Source organism: Octodon degus, unplaced genomic scaffold (genome assembly GCF_000260255.1).
Source record: "Octodon degus isolate 3935 unplaced genomic scaffold, OctDeg1.0 scaffold00112, whole genome shotgun sequence".
NCBI lineage: Eukaryota > Metazoa > Chordata > Mammalia > Rodentia > Octodontidae > Octodon > Octodon degus.
In genome coordinates this window covers 1,261,479-1,267,766 of record NW_004524688.1, presented here as the reverse complement: position 1 = coordinate 1,267,766, position 6,288 = coordinate 1,261,479, and the positions used below count along the sequence as shown (strand labels likewise).

Here is a 6,288-nt window from a genome sequence, read left to right as displayed (position 1 = left end):
GAATGTTTATAGACAAAAAGGAACCCAGTTTATAGGAAAAAGGAGCCAATGAACAGGAAGGATCACAGTTTCAGTGAAGGGAAGGAAGGACTGGGAGAGAAGATGCCCTGGGAGGATAAAACCCAGCAGCACTGATGAAGGTGTCAGCTAAGTGCTCCAGTGACCATCAGATGGCGAAACAGATGGGGTGGTTAGGCTGAGGTCACTTGGGGGCGGCTCTGTGGGTCTGGGTCTATTTCATTGTTCCTTTAGTTTTAAAGGTAGCTATGAAAACACATTCCCACCATCTGGCTCCACAGGGACATTATGACTTGTTTCAGAGGCAGTGATTAAGCAGTCAGAGCCATTTCCAGGGATGGTGTCAGTGCTGCTAACAATAGACACATCCTGGGGCCTCAGCAGGAGACCAGGGTTCCTGTGCTGCAGAGAAGAACTGGGGAAAACAGTGGGGAAGACAGATCCCAGCCCTAGAACATGGGAAAACAAGTTGACTCATGCCAACCCAGAGCTTTATTTTATTTTGGAATGGCACGGTACATTCAGAGGCTTAATTAGAGGAAGTTCAGGAATTTCACATGAGTGGCTTTGACTTGTCCCGGGCACCCTGAGCTAAATGCACTGACATTTCACGCAAAGCACAATTTTGATTGGTCCTTCTCTCAAGGAAACGGTGTTGGAAGATATGGAGGGAGTAATTTTTTTTGCCCCTTTTGAATTCTGAATTTATGAAAAAAGATGGAGAATTCACATAGGAGCCAAATGTGCTTTTTGCTTGGAAAAATGGGTGGAATGGAGCTTATCCTGTGAAGATAAAATGAACTTTCTATTTTGCTTTCTCCAAATTTTGCAGCTAAGCCTAATGGAGCACAGGAATGGTGTAGCATTCTGTGGCCTGTGGGAACAGCCCAGGAGAGCTGAAGAAGGTCCCTCACGGGCAGTTCAAGTCACCCGTTAGCCTCAGTTTTCAGAAAAGTGAGGACAACGGCTGCCATATACCCACTGCCTCACATTGTACAGCCTCATTTCTAGGAAGGAGTTAGTGAGATGTGGAGAAAAGGCAGCAGTGACTTTCCATCTGTTAGAGAGGGCGGGCATGTGGTGCCAGCTCTGATTCTACAGGCTGGCAGAAAGGTAAGGGAATAGGTAGCGCCTCTTGAAAACAGGTTACTACTCAGTTTGTGCAATTGGATACATCTCCTCAAGCACTGTTTTTTTTTGTTTTTTTTTTTCAGATGACCTCTGCAAGCTTCCATTTTCCTGAGAAAAGGTAGAGCAGAGGTGGAAAGCTCTTGAATCTTAAAGACAGAGCACGTTAGATCCCAGGTTTGTGTTTACACAGGGTAATGAAATGTTGACGGGCTGGGGAGATGGCTCAGTAGAATAAGCACTTGCCTGGCAAGGGCCTGAGTTCAATCGCTTGTTCTGCCAAAAAAAAAAAAGGGGGGGGGAGGGGGAGGCTGGGGAGATGGCTCAATGGAATAAGTGCTTCTCTGGCAAGCGCAAGGGTCTGAGTTCAATCCCTGGTTCTGGTTCTGAAAAAAATAAAAAAAAAGAAAGAAAGAAATCTTGGGTTATTTACTCAAACCTCTCTGTGTTACAGAGCTATAGTCTCTAAAACGAAAATAAGAACCCTTTTTTTAAAAAAAATATATGTTAGTACAGGGTCTCCAGGGACTCACTACACAAATTGGACTTGCAGTGATTCTTCTGTTTTCAGCCTCCCAAGCGCTGGGATGACAAGCACACACCTCCATGCTCAGTCTCAAGCGCCAGCTCAGCATGCACCAAGGGAGGGGCTGGCATGGCAGGTATTGCTGGGGGATTGAACCCTGGTCCATGTGCCTGCCTAAGCAGGCACTGTAGTCCGCTGAGCTATCTGGCTGGCCCTTGAAAATCCTTGTTTAATAAGTGTATATACTGAATCAGTTAGGACAGGTTAGGTGATGCTGCAGTAACAACCTCCAAATTTCAGTGGTGTCACAAATATCACTTTATCTGTCAAGGATGGTCTGTGGCATGTTCAGGACACTGACTTCAGGAGCTCATGATGACTCAGTCTGGAGGCCCCTCCATTACGCCACCTGCTGCTATAACCACTCTGCCAGGGGTTACAGAGCACAGTCACTGACTGCCCTGACGAAGCTGGCCACAGTCCTGCCTCACTACAGGAGAAGTCTGGGAAGCACTGTCCTCCTGCGTGTCCAAACCACCCTGATGTAGATGAGTGGCCAAGTCTCTGCTACATCCTGTATCCTTCTTTCTTCCTTTTGTTCTTTCAGAAAATGATTCCAGCTCCTCAAAGGAGCAGAGACTAGAAGTTGAGGTCCTATGGCTCTGTATTTTTTTGTGGTCATTGGAAAAAGCTATGGGAATCACCAGATATCCTGTACAAGGTTCTGGTAAAAGGAGACAGAACATTTGCCCAAGACCTCAGCATGCAGTGCAGCAGCTTCTCCTTGATTTTCCTAAATAGCACTGTTTTCAGATATTGTTTGTTACATTAAGTAAATTTTATTTTAAAGAAATTTCATGTGATTTAATTAGGGTCACTTTAATGAGGCTATCTTCAGAGTAGCCCTTTCGAAAGAACTGCAGCTTAATCCAGCCATTTTATCTGCCCACAATTCTTCAATCTCCACTTGAATTATGGACATTGACAACTGTCTTGTATCCAATTTCATCCAGCAATACATTTTTGGAGCCTAGAATTTGAATTGTACATAGTATTGGTATTTTGGCACATGACCTAGATTCTGTATCATTCCTTAGCCTTTCATTTCTAATACTGAAAGTCAGCACTTTTCAGTCAGTATTAGGCAAAATGTTACAGGCCTCATTGTCACCACTGTAAGTATTTACTGTGATGGAAGCATGACCTGTGTCTCAATTTTAGCCACATTGACTGTATTCAGATATTTTGTCCATGTATGTTCCAGGTTTCCCTCTGGGAAGTCCCATTATGATTTCTATAGTTAAATATAAGGTGTTTTATGACTCTGATTAGGACAAGAATAGAAATCCTCTATTTTACCATAGGAGAGCAAGTTGGCCTTGGAGATCTTCCCTAGTCCCTGAACATTCCTTATCTGAGGCTGACCTCTTTTTTCTTCAGTAGACACATCTCTACTATCACCTTCTGTTTATCTCGTTTTTCTTTGTCCTCTGATATGACTTCCTTCTTCCCCACCCCACTCTGCAGTTACAGGTTCATATTCTTTCTTTCCACTTCTCCAATCTCCTAAAGCACTTAGAAACTACTCTGTAATTAAGAAGTTAATTACATCCTGTCTTATTTTGCTCCCTAATTGTTCATTGTGTTTGTCTTGTCTTTGTTCAATATAACATTTTCTTGAGAGTAAGGTTGGTTTTCTTGATGTATCCACCAACATTTTTGTGCATTCCACAGCTGGGATATTGTTCTTAAGATCATGAAATTCATAATGTAGTAGAGAAAAAAATTCTATGAATTAATCACTTGGATGCATATGATAAAGGTGGAGGGCAGTTGTAAACCAACTACAGTGGGCATCTGAGGGAAAGGAGGCCGATGTCGGGCTGGAAGGTCTAGTATACACCTTCTCACTTCTCAGCAGGATAGTGTTTCAGCAGTGGCCTTGGGTTCATAAAGGCTGGATGGCTGTTGGCAAGGAAAAGAGGCTACTCCAGGAACAAACCCCAGTATATGTGGAGAACAAGAAGTCTCTACAGTGTGATCAAATATGCAGTGATTGTTTAACTTAAAAATTTATTGCAGTAAAAGTCATTAATCTCCCTCAAAATGTGCCCCTTCCCTTTGAACATGCTTATCCTATTATTCTTGACACTTTTTAAAATTAACTGGTTAATTACTTTGATACAGGGTCTTGCTATGTAGTTTGGACTCATAGTGATCCTCCTGTGTCAGCCTCCCCAATGCTGGAATTACAGGTGTGCATCACCACGCCCAGTTTCAGGGTCAGCTCAGCGTGTGGTATTGGTGGTACAGGGAACCTTCAAGTGACACAAGGAGAAAAACTGATCTTGGGTGGATGACCTCCCAGTGGTATAGGGGAAAAATGATCTCCCTACCTGGAAAGTACCTGGGATGAGCTCGTGTTCTCTAAAATCGAAGAATGAATTTTATGAACAACGGAGGTTATGAGCAGAATAGATTTATTGGGAGGAAAGAAAGCTCCTGTCCAAGAGAGGGACAGGAGTGGGGCGGGCAAGCAGGTGGTCCCCGGGAAGCTGTCTCTTCCAGGGACTTTTATACAGGAAAACCATGTGGTGATGCTGGTCTAAGGTGGTGGAGAACATTGAAACTCGCTTAGGTGGGCATGAGGTGGGACAAAACTATGGTCAACCAATGGTATTACAAGCACCATTGCTCAGGTAAAATTGATTAAATCCATGACCAAATGGGGAAGCGAGTCATGTAGTAAGTGGGCATGAATACAGAACAGGGTCTCTTCCTGTTGGGGATTGGGTTAGTGACTCATTTAGGCTCTTTAAGATAATTGATAACTATTTAGAATACCAATCCATGGTGCCTATCCCTAGGGAAGTATGTAGGTGTGTTTCTTCTTTTGTCTTGAGGTGTGGCCCATATGGGAGTGTCTGTTTCTTCCAAGTCGCAAAGTCACCTTGTCTTCCATATTGTCTCCTTGAGGACCTAGCCCTGTTTCACTCCCTAGCCCCTTACTCTGCTGGCCTATAATATTTCTATCTAATTCAGCTGCTTACAACATTGGGAATCAAACTCAGGTCCTTGAGCTTGCCAGGCAGGCACTTAGACTGCTGAGTTAGCTCCCCAGCTCTATTCTTGACACTTTCTGAAGCAGTTCTAGAAATCCTTTCTACATGAGTGTCTTTAGTTATGCTGTTGTGGCTTTGACTTTGGGAAAGAGCCAAGAATTCACCATTCCAGTGAATAAGGTGGACGAGGATACACTGTAATGTTTTTACAGCCTGCTTTTTCTCTGGACTGCTTATGGCAGCAGCATTCACCATGTTGTTGATCATACCTCATAAAGAATGAAAGGGCTTCCAGAAGTGCTTCAGAAAATAGCACGAACCATGGGATAAGTATATTTGAAGCACAGGGGATCTACTGGAGGGTTACAATGTGGGCTTTTAGTGAAATAATTAATTTTTTTTTTCAGGCTTCACAAGGTTTCTTTGTTTGACAGCAGGGTGGGTCAGCTGCTGGCCTGACCCGTCTTCCACAGGGCCATGTGGTGGCCATGTCAGTGCTGGCCTCAGGGACCCCAGCAGGACAGCTCAGCCGAAAAGAACTGTTTCAAGGCTTCGTGCTCATTCTGCCTGCAGGCCCTTCTTGATGGGCTTGCCATGTCCTTGCCCCTGAGCTTGAGGATGATGGCTCTCTCGATTTTGCCCAGAGCTTGATTATTTGGAGTGGCCCATCCACTCTCATAGTCTGCGAAGACTTGTGGCTTCTCATTGATTTTTGTGGCCAGACCTTCTGTGTCAGTCCCTAACTCTGCTGGCCCTGCTGGATCACTACGCCCACCTCCAGGGTCACCCAGTAGTGGTGCAGCTCCTCCGTCTCCTAGTCCAGCTTGGCTGTGTTCTTGGTGATTGAACACTGCTTGTTCTGCCCAGCAGGCCATTTCTTGGAAGTCTCCATATCTTCACCTAGTCTCTGAGCTGCTAAGATGGCCTGCTTGGACTTGGCCTGCACAGCCGTTGGGCTCTTCTTGTGCAGCACAGGCATGGTGTACCAGTCCCTCTCAGCCATGGCGCGGCAGCAATGCTCCCTCTGGCTGCTCAGGCAGCTGCTCCAGACCTACCTCAGTAACACAGTCATTTATTTTTAAATTAAATACTTACCATATATTTTCATTATAGTAGTAAGTTTGGGGGGAGTGGTATGTAGTACACTTTGTGAATAGTTTGCATCTCAAGAGGAAGGCTGGGGAGGCTCAAAGCAGCACTGTGGGACTATGACACTGGCGTAAGGTTTGTAGCATCTTGGAAGTAGCGATATTATTTAGAAATCAATTATAATGATACAGGGAAAACTCCAAATGACAGGGAGAAAAACTGATCTCCCAACCTAAAAGGTACTTGGGACGAGTTTGTGTTCTCTAAAACAAAGAATGAATTTTAGGAACAAATGGAGGTTATGAGCAGAACAGATTAAGGGAAAGAAAGCTCCTGTCCAAGAGAGGGACAAGAGGGGGACCCGAGCGGGTGGTCCCCAGGAAGCTGTTTCTTCCAGGGACTTTCATAGAGTAAAACCATGTGGTGATGTGGGTCTAAAGTGGTGGAGAAGACATGGGAACTTGT

General features: G+C 44.6%; 2 pseudogenes; both read right to left on the bottom strand.

The window, feature by feature from the left end:
* Window positions 1–2,819: 2,819 nt before the first annotated feature.
* Window positions 2,820–2,986, bottom strand: LOC111812104 (annotated as a pseudogene).
* A 2,306-nt stretch (window positions 2,987–5,292) lies between these two features.
* Window positions 5,293–5,737, bottom strand: LOC101573646 (annotated as a pseudogene).
* Between the last annotated feature and the right edge of the window lie 551 nt (window positions 5,738–6,288).